The 20703-nt window shown below is 46.4% G+C and overlaps 1 protein-coding gene across 1 annotated transcript in view; it reads left to right on the top strand.

Annotated features, from left to right (window-relative positions):
• The window catches only part of LOC143766195 (uncharacterized), a 214136-nt gene that overhangs the window by 45933 nt on the left and 147500 nt on the right, over positions 1–20703 (top strand). The gene's annotated exons all lie outside the window — the stretch shown is intronic.

The following is a 20703-nucleotide window of genomic DNA, read 5'->3' as shown; positions in this document are numbered from 1 at the left end:
AGGAAGTTGTCACCTACGGATCGGTGGGAGTCCGACTGTTGGAATCTGCATTGATTGGCAGAATAGAGAACTGTTATCTCGGTTACAAAGCAGTGACAGTGTGCATGCTTGACTGGTGCACAATTTATTCCCTATGTGGCTGTGCGGTGCTCTGCTTTTTTCAGCAGTTTCATAGAGAATGAATCAAGCTATCGGTTGTCCATCCTGTTGCTCTATTTTGTAAAGGGGATACAAGTTCTCTGTTGGAGATAAGGAGTAAGTTTTCTCCTTGTGGAGAGTGACATGCCAGGTCTGGCACACCAGTATGAGACTTAAGCGCCTTGCATGCTCCTCTGGGTAATTAAATAGGCTAATTGTTTCCTCAGAGAGGAAGAGGATGTGAATTCTAGTGCCACCTATTGGAGGTAGCAATACTACAAGTCAATATCGACACTTTAACGAGCCTTTCGATATGACTCAGGATAAAAGCCAAATAAAAATCTTAATATTCAGATATGGTGTTTCATCAGTGCAAAATATTAGATCTGATTTGGCTAGGTGAGAGGCCAATACTGGGATCTAGGGAATAAGTTTTCTCCTTGCGGAGTGTGGTTATGCTAGGTTATGGTGAATGACAGGTACTCTAAATGGTCTTCGGTTATAAGTGGCACGCTACTTGGAACAACAGGAGGTATTTGAAGGGATAAGACTAGGTGGCAAGAGGATCAAAGCCTCATATTTTGCGGATGATATAATACTTTATTTTGCAGATGTGGAGAGAGATTTGCCAGAAGTATTAGATCTCTTAGTAGTTTTTGATAGGCTTTCAGGCTTCACCTTACATAAAAGCAAATACAAAATTCTACAAATGTCAGACAAAGATAGAAATGAAACAGGAAAAATAGAAATATATTGTATTCCGGTAGCGGGAACGCATATCACATATTTCGGTATCAAGTCAGGAACTGGAAAGATGGCAAAATCTGTCTTGGAGCTTATTGAGAAGGATACATCTTTTAAAAATGGTATTTCAAAACTCATGCATCCACTAAAGATAATACCAGTTCTCCTAAAATATCATCTAGCCATAGAGAGGATAAATTCATATATCAGGAAATTCATATGGAAGGGTTGGAGGCCCAGTATAAAATTAAAACCACTGATGGCATCAAAAAAGGAGGGGGGCAAATCTACCATACATAAGAAAATACAACCTGGTGTATATCTCCCAACACATAATAGAGTGGTTGAAAGATACTAATAAATTCTCCGACGTGGCCCTCGAAAAATCCTATGCAGATCCATAGAATTTAGTTGCAGTATTATTATTTATATAGCACCATTAATTCCATGGTGCTGTACATGTGAAAAGGGGTTACATACAGGGTTATAGATATCGTTAACGGTTAACAAATTTACAATGACAGACTCGTACAGAGGGGAGAGGACCCTGTCCTTGCGGACTTCCATTCTTCGGGATAATGGGGACAAGACAGGAGGTTGGTGTGCTGCAGCACTGGTGGTGGTGAGGCGGCAGCTCTGGTGGTTGGTGAGGCGGCAGCTTGGGTGGTTGGTGAGGCGGCAGCTCTGGCGGTGGCGAAGCGGCAGCTCGAGTGGTTGGTGAGGCGGCAGCGGCTCGGGTGGTTGGTGGGGCGGCAGCTCGGGTGGTTGGTGAGGCGGCAGAATGGTTATTGCAGGCTGTAGGCTTTCCTGAAGAGATGGGTTTTCAGGTTCCGTCTGAAGGATCCGAGGGTTGTGGATAATCGGACGTGTTAAGGCGTGGAATTCCAGAGTATGGGGGATATTCGGGAGAAATCTTGGAGGCAGTTGTGTGAGGAACGAATAAGTGTGGAGGAGAGTAGGAGGTATTGGGAGGATCGAAGATTACGTGAGGGAAGTACACAAAATACAATTCCTAGCAAAATTAAAAACTCAATAGTGTACCAGGACATGATAGCAAAATGGAAAGAGATCAGAAAAAGACAAATTATCGTGGATAATTTCAGGGATTTGCCCTTGTGGGGGAATCCAGTGTTATGGAAATTAGGGGAGATCAAATTATTCCAGAAATAGAAGCTGAAGGGGATACTCAAAATAGCACATTTATTGCGCGAGGATGAGTGGTTGACCAGAGAAGAGATTGCATCAAAATTTAACTTTAGTAAACACCAATTTCTACAATTCGAACAAATCAGAGGAATGTTTATGGCGCATCTGATAAATGTAAGGGAATAAACTCAAAAACGCAATGGATACTCTATTAACAGACCGAGCAGGCATACACACAGTATATCTACGTTATACAGAGGTTTCAAAGAAATTCTGGGGAAATTAGAAACAGTATAAGTATTTAGGTCATGGAATAGGCAAATAGAGGGAGAGGAAATGGAGTAAAAAATCCTAGTATGGTGGAAGGTAGTACGGAAGAATATTTTGAGTGAGGTTTGGAGGTTCACATAGTTTAGGATCATGCATAGAGCAATCTAGGCCTTTAATATACCAATATTCAAAAATGAGAAATCGTCTTGACACGTCCAAAATGCAAACAAAGATTCAGACCTACTACATGGGTTGTGGAGCTACCCTAAAGTACAAGAATTACTGCAAAGACATAAAACATATATTGGAAAATACGGGTGTTAAGAGTGTTCCTCTAGATAGGTTACATAGTAACATAGTTACAGGAATAGGAGAACACTGGGAGTATGTATGTAATTAAATACTTTATTAATACACGTATAGTTTACATATTAATATATTAGTAGAAAACATACAAAAGATACAGTAAAAATCCAAGGATGATAAAAGGATAGGTGGATGTCCCCCGGTGTGCACCGTCTGAGGGGCCAACATGCATACCAATAGTGGCAGAGACCTACTGCTAAAGATACATGTGAAACTAAGTGTATGAAAAGCCAAACGGCATAGAGTAACAAATAGGTACAAGCTGCTCTTACCACTGCAGGGCACCAAGACGGAGCACACCAGGTAGGATCCACAGGCACAGTAGACGCCGCCGTACTTCCTGCTGGGTTAAGCAGGTGACATTTAATTGGGAATTTTTGTTATCACTGATCATATTGTCTGCCATGGGATTTTCTTTTGTAAATACTGATGAAAAAGTATTTTTCCTCATCCTCATCCACCATTTCACCCAGGCTATTTTTAAGGGGGCCAACACTATCATTTTTTAGTTTCTTACTATTTACGTAGTTAAAGAATATTTGGGGATTATTTTTACTCTCTCTGTCAATGAGTCTCTCTGTCTCAATCTTTGCTGCCTTAATTTGCTTTTAACAGAATTTATTTAATTTTCTGTATTTATTTATTGCCTCATCACTACCTACTTGCTTTAACCCCTTTCTGACCTCGGATGGGATAGTACGTCCGAGGTAAGATCTCCTGCTTTGATGTGGGCTCCGGCGGTGAGCCCACATCAAAGCCGCGACATGTCAGCTGTTTTGAACAGCTGACATGTGCGTGCAATAGCAGCGAGTGGAATCCCGATCCACCAGCCGCTATTAGCTAGCTAAGTGCCGCTATGAAATGCTGACAGCGGCATTTAACTACCATTTCTGGCCATCCGGCCGTAAATGCGCTCATCGCCGACCCCTGTCACATGATCGGGGGTCACCTAAGCATCGCCATAACAACCAGAGGTCTCCTTGAGACCTCTATGGTTGTTGATGCCGGCTTGCTGTGGTCCGCGTTCATAGCAAGCCTGTAATTCTACTACATAGTAGCCTCCCATAAGTAAAAAAAAAAAAAAAAAAAAAGTTAAAAAAAATATGAAATAAATGTAAAATATATAAGCGTTTAAATTACCCCCCTTTCACCCATTTCAAAATAAAACAAAAATAAAATCAAATATAAATATAGTATCACTAAAAATGTCAGCTCGGCGTGCAAAAAATAAACACTCACTTGACCCCAGATCACGAAAAATGAAGACGCTACGGGTATCGGAAAATGGCACAATTTTTTTTTTGTAGCAAAGTTTGGAATTTTTTTCACCACTTACCGTATTTCGCGGACTATAAGACGCACCGGACCATAAGACGCACCCCAAATTTGGGGTGAAAATTGCAGAAAAAAAGATTTTTTATAAGATGGGGGGTCCGTCTTATTGTCCGAATTTACAGTATCTTACCTGTGGGCTGGTGGTGGCAGAGCAGGGTCACAGGAGGCATGGTGTCGGCAGAGGTGGGGTGAGGCGGTACGGCGTGCACCTGAGCAGGGTCCCTTCCTGCTTAGGTGGGCGACGCCACAGCCTGGTGTCCATGGGAGGGTGGCAGCAGTGGTTACCGGCAGAGGTGTTGGGATGAGGAGGTATGGCGTTAGAGGGGTCCCTTTCCCCGGTGAGGTGATGCAGCAGCCCGGTAATGCAGCAGAGCCGGGTGAATCCTGTTACCGCGGTGGCAGAGGTGTGGAGACGAGGAGGCGCAGTGAGCGGGGGTCCCTTTCCCCGGTGAGGTGATGCAGCAGCCCTGGTAATGCAGCAGGGCCGGGTGAATCCTGTTACCGTGGTGGCAGAGGTGTGGAGATGAGGAGGCGCAGTGAGCGGGGTCCCTTTCCCCGGTGAGGTGATGCAGCAGCCCCGGTAATGCAGCAGGGCCGGGTGAATCCTGTTGTTATCGGTGCGCGCGGCCATCTTCCTGAGGCCGCGCGTTCGCAGATGGAGCTCTGCTGCCCGGGGCTTCAGGAAAATGGCCGCCGCGATCCCCATCTGCGCACGCGCGGCATCCCGCGGCCATTTTCCTGAAGCCCCGGGCAGCAGAGCTCCATCTGCGAACGCGCGGCCTCAGGAAAATGGCCGCGCGCACCGATAACAACAGGATTCACCCGGCCCTGCTGCATTACCGGGGCTGCTGCATCACCTCACCGGGGAAAGGGACCCCGCTCACTGCGCCTCCTCATCTCCACACCTCTGCCAACACACCTCTGCCGCCGCACCTCTGCCGCCACGGTCCACGGTAAGCCTGCATTGCGAATATAAGACGCACCCCCCATTTTCCCCCCTTTTTTGGGGGGGAAAAAGTGCGTCTTATATGCCAAAAAATACGGTAGATAAAAAATAACCTAGACATGTTTGGTGTCTAGGAACCCGTAATGACCTGGAGAATCATAATGGCAGGTCAGTTTTAGCATTTAGTGAACCTAGCAAAAAAGCCAAACAAAAAACACTCATGGGATTGCATTTTTTTGTAATTTCAACGCACTTGGAATTTCTTTCCCATTTTCTAGTACACGACATAGTAAAACCAATGATGTCGTTCAAAAGTACAACTCGTCCTGCAAAAAATAAGCCATCAAATGGCCATATTGACAGAAAAATAAAATACTTATGGCTCTGGGAGGGAGGGGAGCGAAAAACGAACAAGGAAAAACGGAAAATCCCAAGGTCATGAAGGGGTTAATTCTCTAAATACTTTCTTTTTGTCCCTTCTTGCGCCCCTTACAGCTCTATTCAGCCATATTGGTTTCCTCCTATTTCTATTATGTTTATTCCCATACAGTATATACTGTGCACAGGTCCTATCCAGGATGCTAATAAACGTCTCCCATTTTCTTTGTGTATTTTTATGTCTCAGGATATCGTCCCAGTTAATTGCACCAAGATCATTTCTCATCCGTTGGAAATTTGCCATCCTGAAGTTTAGTGTCCTTGTAACCCCTCTACTACACATCTTATTAAAGGAGACATGAAAACTTATTATTTTGTGATCATTATTCCCCAAGTGACCCCCAACCCTTATATTTGATATGCGGTCTGGCCTGTTGGTTAATATTAGGTCTAGCAGTGCCCCCTTTCTTGTTGGGTCCTGAACCAATTGTGAAAGGTAATTGTCTCTCATAGTTGTCAAAAACCGATTACCTTTGCTGGAACTGCAGGTTTCTGTTCCCCAATGTCTTTCAGGGTAGTTGAAATCCCCCATAATAATGACTTCTCCTTGAGACGCTGCTTCATCTATTTGCTTTACGAGGATATTCTCAGTTGCTTCCATTATTTTTGGAGACTAACCCCTATCAGTAATTTATTATTTTTTCCCCCTCCCCTTATCTCCACCCACAGGGACTCTACATTTTCATTAGATTCAGCTATATTATCACGCAGGATGGGTTTTAAGGATGATTTTACATATAGACACACCCCTCCCCCTCGCTTATCTGTACGGTCATTTCTGAAAAGGCTATAGCCCTGCAAGCTAACAGCCTAGTCATGGCTCTCATCCAGCCATGTTTCAGATATCCCCACCATGTCATAATTATGCTCCAACAACATTAATTCTAATTCGTCCATTTTGTTGGCGAGGCTTCTGGCACTAGTATACATGCACTTGATGTTCCTCTCTGTACCTCTATTCTTTCTTAAATTATTATTGTTCTAACCCCACCCCCCATGCCACCGCCACCCCCAACTTCCTTATTTGTGCCCAGGTCTCTTGTTGTGATCCAGTGACCTTGGAGCCGCATGAGACTTTCTCAGGAGTAGGTGGAACCTGTACTCACCGCAAACCCTAAACTGTCACCACAACTAGAAGTAGCCGTGGGGTGTACCTAACACATCCTAGACACCTCGACACAGCCGGAGGACTAAATACCCCTATAGATGGAAATGGGAATTCTATCTTGCCTCAGAGCAGAACCCCAAAGGATAGGACAGAATATTAAGCGGTCAGTATTAAAACCCTAAAAATATCCACAGCAGATAATACAAAAATTCCACCATCTAACTAAAGACATGGAATGTATATCTGCATCTCCTGAGAATCCAACTTGACTGAAATATCCAAACACAGTCTAAGCTGGACAAGAAAAAACATTGAATAGTACTGAATTGTAAAGCACACAGCATGTGTGCTGTAGAAACAAAACCAGACACTTATCTTTGCTGATTTGGCAGCAGGGCAGGAGGAACCAGACAGAGATGCAAAACCTCCAAGAACAATGGACAACTGGCAAGGGCTAATGAATCCTGCACACCTAAATATCCCAGTCAGAGCTGCAATCAGCAGGGACACTGTTGTGAATTAGACTTTTTGGCTCCCTCTTGTGGTTACTAGTGATATGACTCTGGGATTTTCTTCCCTCAGTTTGCACCCAGCTGGGTCGTTAGTTCAGGGGTGTTGCTATATAAACCTCCTGGATCCTTAGCCCAGTGCCTGGCATCGTTGTAATCAGACACATTCTGTTTGCTCCTATCTGCTGGTCCTGGTTCGTGCAAAATTAAGCTAAGTCCTGCTTCTTTGTTTTTTGGGTTATTTGCTTGCTCTCATTTTTGTCCAGCTTGTACTAAATGTGATTCCTGACCTTGCTGGAAGCTCTAGGGGGCTGGTGTTCTCCCCCCGGGCCGTTAGACGGTTCGGGGGTTCTTGAATTTCCAGTGTGGATATTTTTGATAGGGTTTTTGCTGACCATATAAGTTATCTTTCTACACTCACTGGCCACTTTATTAGGTACACCTGTCCAACTTCTTGTTAACACTTAATTTCTAATCAGCCAATCACATGGCGGCAACTCAGTGCATTTAGGCATGTAGACATGGTCCTGCAGTTCAAACCGAGCATCAGTATGGGGAAGAAAGGTGATTTGAGTGCCTTTGAACGTGGCATGGTTGTTGGTGCCAGAAGGGCTGGTCTGAGTATTTCAGAAACTGCTGATCTACTGGGATTTTCACGCACAACCATCTCTAGGGTTTACAGAGAATGGTCCGAAAAAGAAAAAAAATCCAGTGAGCGGCAGTTCTGTGGGCGGAAATGCCTTGTTGATGCCAGAGGTCAGAGGAGAATGGGCAGACTGGTTCGAGCTGATAGAAAGGCAACAGTGACTCAAATCGCCACCCGTTACAACCAAGGTAGGCCTAAGAGCATCTCTGAACGCACAGTGCGTCGAACTTTGAGGCAGATGGGCTACAGCAGCAGAAGACCACACCGGGTACCACTCCTTTCAGCTAAGAACAGGAAACTGAGGCTACAATTTGTACAAGCTCATCGAAATTGGACAGTAGAAGATTGGAAAAACGTTGCTTGGTCTGATGAGTCTCGATTTCTGCTGCGACATTCGGATGGTAGGGTCAGAATTTGGCGTAAACAACATGAAAGCATGGATCCATCCTGCCTTGTATGGAGCATCTTTGGGATGTGCAGCCGACAAATCTGCGGCAACTGTGTGATGCCATCATGTCAATATGGACCAAAATCTCTGAGGAATGCTTCCAGCACCTTGTTGAATTTATGCCACGAAGATTTGAGGCAGTTCTGAAGGCAAAAGGGGGTCCAACCCGTTACTAGCATGGTGTACCTAATAAAGTGGCCGGTGAGTGTATATTCTGCTATTAGCTAGTGGGCCTCTCTTTGCTAAATACCTAGCTCATTCTTATGTTTGTCTTTTCCTCTTACCTCACCGTTATTATTTGTTGGGGGCTTGTATCCAACTTTTGGGGTCTATTCTCTGGAGGCAAGAAAGGTCTTTCTTTTCCCTTCTAGGGTTATAGTTAGTTCTCCGGCTGGCGCGAGACATCTAGAATCAACGTAGGCACGTTCCCCGGCTGTTGGTATTTGTGGTGCTAGGATTAGATATATGGTCAGCCCAGTTACCACTGCCCTATGAGCTGGTTTTCTGTGTTTGCAGACTTAGCAATTATTCCTGAGACCCTCTGCCATTGGGGTCATAACAGTATGCCAGGCCAACATTGAATGTTTAATGCATTGCAGAAGTGGGATAATAAGAAAGGAAATTCTGAGTTGTTTGTTTTTTTTTTTCTTTCCTCTCTTCCTCCCCTTTACCTTTGAGTGGCTTGTGCTTGCTGCAGACATGAATGTCCAGACCTTGATTACAAGTGTAAACCAGCTGGCAGCTCGTGTGCAGGGCATACAAGATTTTGTTACCAGTAGTCCTATGTCTGAACCTAAAATACCTATTCCGGAATTATTTTCTGGAGACCGATTTAGGTTTAGGAATTTCATGAATAATTGTAAATTGTTTCTTTCTCTGAGACCCCGTTCATCTGGAGATTCAGCTCAGCAAGTTAAAATTGTTATTTCTTTTTTACGGGGCGACCCTCAGGATTGGGCTTTCTCCCTAGCGCCAGGAGATCCGGCATTGGCAAATATTGATGCGTTTTTTCTGGCGCTCGGATTGCTTTACGAGGAACCCAATCTTGAAATTCAGGCAGAAAAAGCCTTGCTGGCTATTTCTCAGGGCCAGGATGAAGCTGAAGTGTATTGCCAAAAATTTCGGAAATGGTCCGTGCTTACTCAGTGGAATGAGTGTGCTCTGGCCGCAAATTTCAGAAATGGCCTTTCTGAGGCCATTAAGAATGTGATGGTGGGTTTCCCCATTCCTACAAATCTGAATGATTCTATGGCGCTGGCTATTCAAATTGACCGGCGTTTGCGGGAGCGCAAAACCGCTAATCCTCTGGAGGTGTTGTCTGAACAAACACCTGATTTAATGCAATGTGATAGAATTCAGACTAGAAATGAGCGGAAAAATCATAGACGTCAGAATGGGTTGTGTTTTTACTGTGGTGATTCTACACATGTTATATCAGCATGCTCTAGACGTCTAACAAGGGTTGTTAGTCCTGTCGCCATTGGTAATTTGCAACCTAAATTTATTTTGTCTGTGACTTTGATTTGCTCTTTGTCTTCTTACCCTGTTATGGCGTTCGTGGATTCAGGTGCTGCCCTGAGTCTTATGGATCTGTCATTTGCCAAGCGCTGTGGTTTTGTTCTTGAACCGTTGGTAAATCCTATTCCTCTTAGAGGTATTGATGCTACGCCATTGGCGGAAAATAAAGCACAGTTTTGGACGCAGGTGACCATGTGCATGACTCCTGAACATCGGGAGGTGATTCGTTTCCTTGTTCTGCATAAAATGCATGATTTGGTCGTTTTGGGTCTGCCATGGTTACAGACCCACAATCCAGTCTTGGATTGGAAGGCAATGTCTGTGTCAAGTTGGGGCTGTCAGGGAATTCATGCTGATTCCCCGCCGGTGTCTATTGCTTCCTCTACTCCTTCGGAAGTTCCTGAGTATTTGTCTGATTATCAGGATGTATTCAGCGAGTCCAGATCCAGTGCTCTGCCTCCTCATAGGGACTGTGACTGCGCCATAGATTTGATTCCAGGTAGTAAATTTCCTAAGGGAAGATTATTTAATCTGTCTGTACCTGAGCATGCCGCAATGCGTTCGTATATCAAGGAGTCTCTGGAGAAGGGGCATATCCGTCCTTCCTCTTCCCCTCTTGGTGCGGGATTCTTTTTTGTGGCCAAGAAGGACGGATCTTTGAGACCTTGTATTGACTATCGGCTTCTGAATAAAATCACTGTTAAATTTCAGTATCCTTTGCCTCTGTTGTCGGACTTGTTTGCCCGGATAAAAGGTGCCAAGTGGTTCACCAAGATAGATCTTCGTGGTGCGTACAACCTTGTGCGCATTAAGCAAGGAGATGAATGGAAGACTGCATTTAATACGCCCGAAGGTCATTTTGAGTACTTGGTGATGCCTTTTGGGCTCTCTAATGCTCCCTCAGTGTTTCAGTCCTTTATGCATGATATTTTCCGGAAGTATCTGGATAAATTTATGATTGTTTATCTGGATGATATTCTGGTTTTCTCTGAAGATTGGGACTCACATGTGGAGCAGGTCAGGATGGTGTTTCAGGTTTTGCGTGAGAATGCTTTGTTTGTTAAAGGCTCAAAGTGTCTCTTTGGAGTACAGAAGTTTCCCTTTTTGGGGTTTATTTTTTCCCCTTCTGCTGTGAAGATGGACCCAGTCAAGGTCCGAGCTATTCATGAGTGGACTCAACCCACGTCAGTTAAGAGTCTTCAGAAGTTCTTGGGTTTTGCTAACTTCTACCGTCGTTTTATCGCTAATTTTTCTAGCGTTGTTAAACCATTGACGGATATGACCAAGAGAGGTTCTGATGTTGCTAACTGGGCTCCTGCAGCCGTGGAGGCGTTCCAAGAGTTGAAGCGCCGGTTTACTTCGGCGCCTGTTTTGTGCCAGCCTGATGTCTCACTTCCCTTTCAGGTCGAAGTGGATGCTTCTGAGATTGGGGCAGGGGCCGTTTTGTCACAGAGACGCCCTGGTTGCTCGGTAATGAGACCATGTGCTTTCTTCTCTAGGAAGTTTTCGCCTGCTGAGCGGAATTATGATGTTGGCAATCGGGAGTTACTGGCCATGAAGTGGGCATTTGAGGAGTGGCGTCATTGGCTCGAGGGTGCTAAGCATCGTGTGGTGGTCTTGACTGATCACAAAAATTTGATGTATCTCGAGTCTGCTAAACGCCTGAATCCTAGACAGGCCCGCTGGTCATTGTTTTTCTCCCGTTTTGACTTTGTGGTCTCGTATTTACCAGGTTCAAAGAATGTGAAGGCTGATGCTCTTTCAAGGAGCTTTGTGCCTGACTCTCCTGGAGTCGCAGAACCTGTTGGTATTCTTAAAGAGGGAGTTATTTTGTCAGCCATTTCTCCTGATTTGCGACGCGTGTTGCAGAGATTTCAGGCTGGTAGACCTGACTCTTGTCCACCTGACAGACTGTTTGTTCCTGATAAGTGGACCAGCAGAGTCATTTCCGAGGTTCATTCCTCGGTGTTGGCAGGTCATCCGGGAATTTTTGGCACCAGAGATCTGGTGGCTAGGTCCTTTTGGTGGCCTTCCTTGTCACGGGATGTGCGGTCATTTGTGCAGTCCTGTGGGACTTGTGCTCGAGCTAAGCCTTGCTGTTCTCGTGCCAGCGGGTTGCTCTTGCCCTTGCCTGTCCCGAAGAGGCCTTGGACACACATTTCCATGGATTTCATTTCTGATCTCCCGGTGTCTCAGGGTATGTCTGTCATCTGGGTGGTATGTGATCGCTTCTCGAAAATGGTCCATTTGGTGCCTTTGCCTAAGCTGCCTTCCTCTTCCGATCTGGTTCCTGTGTTCCTTCAGAATGTGGTTCGTTTACACGGCATTCCTGAGAATATTGTGTCTGACAGAGGATCCCAGTTTGTTTCCAGGTTCTGGCGATCCTTTTGTGCTAGGATGGGCATTGATTTGTCGTTCTCGTCTGCCTTTCATCCTCAGACTAATGGACAAACGGAGCGAACTAATCAGACTCTGGAGGCTTATTTGAGGTGTTTTGTTTCGGCAGATCAGGATGATTGGGTGACCTTCTTGCCGTTGGCTGAGTTTGCCCTTAATAATCGGGCTAGTTCCGCTACTTTGGTTTCGCCATTTTTCTGCAACTCTGGTTTCCATCCTCGTTTTTCCTCGGGACATGTGGAGCCTTCTGACTGTCCTGGGGTAGATTCTGTGGTGGATAGGTTGCAGCAGATCTGGAATCATGTGGTGGACAACTTAAAATTGTCACAGGAGAAGGCTCAGCGTTTTGCCAACCGCCGCCGCGGTGTGGGTCCCCGACTTCGTGTTGGGGATTTGGTGTGGCTGTCTTCTCGATTTGTTCCTATGAAGGTCTCCTCTCCTAAATTTAAGCCTCGCTTCATCGGTCCTTACAAGATATTGGAAATCCTTAATCCAGTGTCCTTTCGCTTGGATCTTCCGGTTTCGTTTGCCATTCACAACGTGTTCCATAGGTCTTTATTGCGACGCTACGTTGTGCCTGTGGTTCCTTCTGCTGAGCCTCCTGCTCCGGTGTTGGTTGAGGGCGAGTTGGAGTACGTGGTTGAGAAGATCTTGGATTCTCGTCTCTCCAGACGGAGGCTTCAGTATTTGGTCAAGTGGAAGGGCTATGGTCAGGAGGATAATTCCTGGGTGGTTGCCTCTGATGTGCATGCGGTCGATTTAGTTCGTGCCTTTCACGCTGCTCATCCTGATCGCCCTGGTGGTCTTGGTGAGGGTTCGGTGACCCCTCCTTAAGCGGGGGGTACTGTTGTGAATTAGACTTTTTGGCTCCCTCTTGTGGTTACTAGTGATATGACTCTGGGATTTTCTTCCCTCAGTTTGCACCCAGCTGGGTCGTTAGTTCAGGGGTGTTGCTATATAAACCTCCTGGATCCTTAGTCCAGTGCCTGGCATCGTTGTAATCAGACACATTCTGTTTGCTCCTATCTGCTGGTCCTGGTTCGTGCAAAATTAAGCTAAGTCCTGCTTCTTTGTTTATTTGGGTTATTTGCTTGCTCTCATTTTTGTCCAGCTTGTACTAAATGTGATTCCTGACCTTGCTGGAAGCTCTAGGGGGCTGGTGTTCTCCCCCCGGGCCGTTAGACGGTTCGGGGGTTCTTGAATTTCCAGTGTGGATATTTTTGATAGGGTTTTTGCTGACCATATAAGTTATCTTTCTATATTCTGCTATTAGCTAGTGGGCCTCTCTTTGCTAAATACCTAGCTCATTCTTATGTTTGTCTTTTCCTCTTACCTCACCGTTATTATTTGTTGGGGGCTTGTATCCAACTTTTGGGGTCTATTCTCTGGAGGCAAGAAAGGTCTTTCTTTTCCCTTCTACGGTTAGTTAGTTCTCCGGCTGGCGCGAGACGTCTAGAATCAACGTAGGCACGTTCCCCGGCTGCTGGTATTTGTGGTGCTAGGATTAGATATATGGTCAGCCCAGTTACCACTGCCCTATGAGCTGGTTTTCTGTGTTTGCAGACTTAGCAATTATTCCTGAGACCCTCTGCCATTGGGGTCATAACAGGACACCTGCCCAGGATTGCAACCCAGGGACAACTGCATTACTACCAACAACCACCGGAGGAAACCCAAGAGCAGAATTCACAACAGTCTCTATCTTCCCCTGCTATAAAATGAATACTCTCCCCCCATTCCCTAGTTTAAACACTCCTCCAACCTTCTAGCCATTTTCTCCCCCAGCACAGCTGCTCCTTCTCCACTGAGGTGCAGCCCGTCCCTAGCGTAGAACCTGTAGCCAACTGAGAAGTCGGCCCAGTTCTGCAGGAACCCAAACCCCTCCTTCCTACACCAATTCTTGAGCCACTTATTAACCTCCCTAATCTCCCGTTGCCTCTCTGGCATGGCACGTGGTACAGGCAGTATTTCGGAAAATACCACGTTGGAGGTCCTTGCTTTCAGCTTGCAGCCTAATTCCCTGAAATCGTTTTTAAGGACCTTCCACCTACCTCTTAGGGTATGTGTCCACGTTCAGTTTTGCTTCAGGCTTTGGTCAGGATTTTATGCATGTAAAATCCTGACCAAAACTGCACCTGAGGTCACTGGCAGGTCACCTGCGGTGTACCTGCGTGTTTTGCTCATAGTAGCAACATGCTGCATTTTGAAAAAACGCACTGCATGTGCGTTTTCGCGGCAAAAACGCATGCGTTTTTTAACGCATAGTGGAGTCGGGATTTCATTAAATCCCCTCCACTATGCTGTAACATCTGGACGCTGCGTTTTTGACGCTGCGGAACAACGCTGCGTCAAAAACGCAGCGTTTCCTGAACGTGGACACATACCCTAACTTTGTCATTTGTGCCAATGTGCACCATGACCGCTGCATCCTCACCAGCCCCTCCCAGTAATCTGTCCACCCGATCAGCGATGTGTCAGACTCGAGCGCCAGGTAGGCAGCACACCGTTCGACGATCCCTGTCTTTGTCTTTGTGACAGATTGCCCTATCTGTTCCCCTAATAATTGAGTCCCCCACTACCAGCACCTGTCTGGCCTGCCCTGCTCTCCTATTTCCCTCCTTACTGTAGCAGTCACTCCTCCGGCTTTCAGAGGACATGCCTGGCTGCAGCAGTGCTACCCCTGGACTGGCACCCCCCTCATCTGCCAACTTAGCAAACTTATTGGGGTGTGCCAGATCAGGACTAGCCTCCCTTGCACTCTTCCCTCTACCAGGCCTTCTGTCACCCAGCTTGCTGCTTTACTGTCCTGCAGCTCCATCCTACCATCCCCCCCTCATCTATCCCATTGAGCGTCTGCTCAGTGAGCAGAAGACTCTGTTCCTATTGTCAATGGATCTCAGTGTTGCCAGCTGCACATTTAGATCCAGAATCTGGGATTCCAAATGCACAACGTGCTCACATCTCGCAAAGCAGTATGCACCCTTGACCGGCTGCTCAAGGATTGCATACATGTGGCAAGATGTGCACTGGGTGGCATTAACAATAGTGGAGGACATTTCCTAATGGGGATTGCACCAGACAGAAACGTTAAATAAAAAATAAATACAAAAGTATTAATAAAATACAGACAGCAATTCAGTAATTCCTCCCTTGGAAACTCCCTGAATCCAAAGTCACTGAATCACAAGTCACACACTTACCGCCGTTCGCACTTACGCTCCGGTAACACTCAGCTCGCACACACTCGCTAAGCTGAAGATTTAAAGAGATTTTTTTTTTCCCCTCAGCAGCAATCCGCCCTGCTGTTCTATGCACTTCCAAAAGGGTTACCATTTCTTTTCCATTACTGGAGGAATGCGGAAGATGTACAACAAAAAGAGAATGAAAAACTAACCCCAATATTCCATAAAATCTGTTTAATTGCCAAAAGAAGCTTGTTAAAACATTGGTTATCTGAAACTATTCCAAATTGGAAAGCGATAACAGGCCGAATGAAGGCCATATTCCATTTGGAATGGATGGAAGCAGAACGTGATAAAGAAAGAAGTGTTAAATCATTTATGATAAAATGGAAAGACTTTTTACTCAATTATTATACACAGGAGGAACTTCCTAAAATCATGAAGCCCTTTGGCCAGACCAGTGGGTATTTATTGGAAGACTTGGGTGGAACATTAGGGGAAGTTAAAAATATTTGATCCGAATGTGGAGGGAAAATGGGGGAGAGATACAGGCTAACAGAACATGGCATAGAGATTAAATAAGGAAGTACAATATCCGAGGGGTTACTTTGGTCAAGAGAATGATAGGATAGAAGTGAACACTGGAAATATAAATAGTACATCCAGTATAGTATAGTATATCCTGCATGTCTGGGTACAGGGAGGGTGATTGGGGAATCATATGTTTGTTTTTCTTTTTCAATTACTCTGTGATCCTTTCTGTCAGGGGGCAGAAATAGGAAAACAGGAGATGAGGAATCTGGGCCCCTAAACTGCCCCTCAGGCTAGGGGAAGCCCTGTCTTTCCTTAACTTAGGGGTACCCTTGAAGGTAGGGAGGCCCAAGTCACCGACCTGTCCCTGTCTCCTGTTAAACCCTGAACTAAACCCCCAACCCCCACCCCAGGAGGTGAACAGTGTAAACAGCACCACAAAGCAAATAAACAGGAATAAACAATATGAGAGTGAGGGGAACACGATACCAAAAGGTGAATGCACAAACTACAAAGAAACAAAACTCAGAACTTAGCTTGTGCACGCCGCTGCTGACTCCACAACACAGATTGTACAGCAACAGAGCTCCAAACACCAGACTTGGCTGACACCAGGGAGCTGCTACTGCAAGGTTGGTCTCCTGAAAGGACCTGTATAACAACAGTCAGCTGATGCACCAGGTGACCTTATAAAGGATGGTGGGAGTGGTCACAAACATCAGCTGACCCAGCAGCAATGCAATAACACCAGCGGCCACCGGGGGGGGGGGAGACTGCATTAAACCCCAATGACCAGAATGGAAAAAAGGTTTAAATCAGAGGGAAACCAGATCTGCCACAGATCCAAACATGGATCGTGACAGTACCCCCTTTTCAATGAGTGGCCTCTGAACACTCAACATCAGACCTCACCAGACCTACCTATGGTGAGGACGCCTCGATCCACCAGAGCTCACCTCGGCAGGCACCTGACTCTCAGGTTTATGGCAAATGCGGCCTGATGAAAATGCCAGCAACGTAGGCTCCGGAGGAGCCACAAATCTCCAGAGCGCCGACCTGGGGAATGAGTTGTGTGCATGCACAACTGGGGGTAACTCCAACTGAAAAATCCCCGGGCTGAGAATAGCCGACACCCGATATGGCCCAATCACCCTGGAACTCCAGGTCCCAGTTGCACACTTCCACCTGATGTTTTTGGTGGACACCCATACGTACTCATTCACACACAGGTCCAGACCTGAACATTTATTTCCATGCAAACGTTTGCCACAGGACGGAGAATTCTTTGAGGAATTGACAACAGGGGCGACCCCCTGTGTCACTACACTCACACCCCCCACAATGCTCCGAGGGAACCACCACCCTCAGCCGACCCCTCCTCCTAAGAGGTCTCTGACCCACCGGGTTAACCTGTAGTGAGGGTAAAGTCTTGCCCCTAATCCCTGGCAGCACCTCTGCTGCCCCCACTGAAGGGGAAGGGGTAGGTTTTAGAAGAACGGCAGAGATTGTAGCTCCTGGGCAGCAGTCCTGACACGACTGACCCCAGCTGACTACTTACCTGGACCGCCAGTCTATGACCGGGTTATGTCTTCTCAACCAAGGGAGTTCTAAAACCATGGGAGTTGGTATGCCCTCTAAGACGTAGCATGATAAAGACTCTTCATGACAAGCCCTTATATGCAGATGTATATTGTCTACGACTTGTGTAATGCTCCCCTGGCTGAACGGAGCAGAGTCAATGGCCTGGACACTTAAGGGTCTCGCTAGCGTCCTACTCATCAGGCCATGGGTCTGGACAAAATGAGCATCCACCAAATTGACTCCTGCTCCACTGTCCACAAGCACCGAAATATTCTCAGTTACCCCACCAATAACCACCTCAGCAGGTAAGGTACACTGAGACGAAAAAATGGAGGAAATATACACACCCTGGTCGCCTCCCTCCACACGACCAGGGGGACGCGGCTCTTTAGATGGTGCAGGTACTTTGGCACGCGCTGGGCAGACATTGATAAAATGACTGGACTTCCGACAGTAGAAACATGCCCCACTCCACGGCGAACCACAGGCAACCCAGTTTGGGAACCAACTCCTCCCACCTGCATGGGTTTGTCCGCCTGCCCAGGTGTGTCCTCCTCCCTAGCAAGGACTATAGGGGGCACATTTGGTGTATGCCTCTCCCTCAAGCGTCTATCCACCCAGATGGCAAGGGACATGGCGGCCTCCAATGACCTGAGGGCTGCGTACTGCACCAGAGTATCTTGCCACCTTAGGGACAGACCCTGCACAAAATGGCTCCTAAGGGCAGGGTCATTCCACTGTGTGTCTGTGGCCCACCTCCTGAACTCTGAACAGTACTCTCCTCAGCCGGCCGACCCCACTGCTTGATCTTACAGAGTCGGGATTCCACCAGAGAGAAGCCATCTGGATCACCATACACTAGAGCCGTAAAAAACTCGTCCACCGACTGTAGGGATGGTGAACCGGTCGGCAGGGAGAAGGCCCAGGATTGGGGATCACCCTTAAGAAGGGAAACCATGATTCCCACCCGTTGTTCCTCAGTCCCTGATGAACGAGGGCGGAGCCTGAAGTACAACTTGCAGGCTTCCTTAAAGGGAACCTGTCAACCCCAAAATCGATGGTGAGGTAAGCTCACCGTCATCAGGGGCTTATCTTCAGCATTCTGTAATGCTGTAGATAAGCCCCCAATGTTACCTGAAAGAGGAGAAAAAGAGATTAGATTATACTCGCCCAGGGGCGTTCCCGCTGCGGTCCGGTCAAATGGGCGTCTCAGGTCCACTTCGGCGCCTCCTATCTTCATTCCATGATGTCCTCTCCTGGTCTTCACGCCGTGGCTCCGGTGCAGGCGTACTTTGTCTGCCCTGTTAGGGCAGAGCAAAGTACTGCAGTGCGCAGGCGCTGGGCCTCTCTGACCTTTCCCGGCGCCTGCGCACTGCAGTACTTTGCTCTGCCCTCAACAGGGCAGACAAAGTACACCTGCGCCAGAGCCGCGGCGTGAAGACCGGAAGAGGATGTCATGGAATGAAGATAGGAGGCGCCGGAGGAATCTAACCTCTTTTTCTCCTCTTTCAGGTTACATCGGGGGCTTATCTACAGCATTACAGAATGCTGTAGATAAGCCCCTGATGACGGTGAGCTTACCTCACCATCGCTCTTGGGGGTGACAGGTGTGCATAAATCAGAAGACACTGCGGGGCTGGGATTCACAGGCAGGGCGGCCGCACAGGTGCAGTCAGCTAGACTGCGTATGAGGACAGAGGACGGGCAGCGCTCACTGTGCCAGCCCAAGGCATGACAAAAGAGCGCAGGCGCCGGCTGATTTCAAAACAGCGCTGAGGAGGCGGCGCCCGGCACCAAAAAGACTTGAGTGACGGCTGTGTGGCGTCTGCAGCAGGGGGGGAAAGGCCTGCCTCCAGGACTGAGGAAAGGTATTTGGGACTAATTACAAAATGGATTATTTCTGCAGTTACAGCACCAATAACTAAAAGAGCCACCTTATCAGAATGCAGCATTACTGCTGCACAAGGTGGCTCTTTTAGTTTCAAACGCCTGGGGGGTGACAGGTTCCCTTTAAATCAGAGGGAAACCAGATCTGCCACAGATCCAAACATGGATCTTCATTTTGAAAATGGAAGAAAGGAATATAAAATCTGAGAGTTTGTAAACTTAGTGTATGTAATGTTATTGTCCAATTATAGATGTTAAAAATCAATATAAAGTATTGTTTAAAAAAAATGATACTTGTGAATAAATCAGTTTTGTGGATTTTGTTTAATATGTGAGGTGTATTGGAGAAGGACTGTGGGTAGGGTCTTCAGCTCTGCTCCGGCCCCTCCACTGCCTTTGGTGTCTTTATCTTCTTCCCATTGGAAATTTTGAAACGACGCCGTCCCACCCACGGCACGATGTACGAAGATATGATTACAAGAAAACTTTAACCCTCCGTCAGGAGCAACTGATCTGACAGGCGCAGCTCACTTAGTTTCATTTCTCTATTTTCAGTGGTTTGTCTGGGAAACCCCCTCCTCCCAGTACCTTCCTAACTTTAAAGGCTGTATGAAACCTGAGAAGCCTCTTGTGCTGCAGAGCTGCAGGAGATCAGATATCAGTGTTTTGGCTTCTCTGGCTCATTGCCCCTGAATGCGTCACACCTTTGACAGTTAGAATTTGCTGTTTTTATTCATCCCAATTGTTTTTGTAGCTTGTTTTATGAATAGCTAGTGCTAAATTTGTGGATTTGTCATAGAAGGTTTTGTTAGAAATAAGATTGTGCTTCTCAGGCACATTGCGCCCTAACACATGTTCTCTCTCTTGCTTCAGCTTTTCTTCTGAAATGGCGAGGAGAATATTTGATTTGTCCAATGCCCTTCATGTTGAGCAAGTGCAAAATATACTGCTTGCTGATGAGACAGACCCCTTACAGCTAGAAGATTTAGGGGAAGAAAGTGACATTGCTTCAGAAGATGATGTGGAAGAATGTCCAGATGTGTCTGATACAGGTCAAGATGGAGAGAGTGAGGAGGATGCTCAAGACATAGAAACATATTACTTTTCTGGTTATTAAACATTTTTTTTCCACCTGATTATGTGTATTCTCATTTATTACATTCCTATTAAGGTAACTGATCACTTTTAGAGCATTGAAATTTTAAAAAAAGGAAAATATAGCCAATTTTCTAGCCTGTGCCGGAAAGGCGCAATGCCCCTAAACTCGTTATGAAACATATTGCCCCTGACGGAGGGTTAAACACAGATTAAATGGATTTCTTCACCACAATATCATTTTAATCAGTATAACATGGCCATGTCTGTACTTTACTTAGCAAAATTCTGCTGACAGGACCTTTTTAAGTGTGACAAGTGATTCGGTGGGTTTAGAAGAGTGTAGCTTAAGTCATAGTTCAATTTCCTTGCTTATATTCCAAGGTTTCTGCAATCTATGTTAGCAAAATGTGCTCGC

The sequence above is a fragment of the Ranitomeya variabilis genome, chromosome 4 (assembly GCF_051348905.1).
Source record: "Ranitomeya variabilis isolate aRanVar5 chromosome 4, aRanVar5.hap1, whole genome shotgun sequence".
In the NCBI taxonomy this organism is placed as follows: domain Eukaryota; kingdom Metazoa; phylum Chordata; class Amphibia; order Anura; family Dendrobatidae; genus Ranitomeya; species Ranitomeya variabilis.
This window is presented reverse-complemented; position numbering and strand designations above follow the sequence as displayed.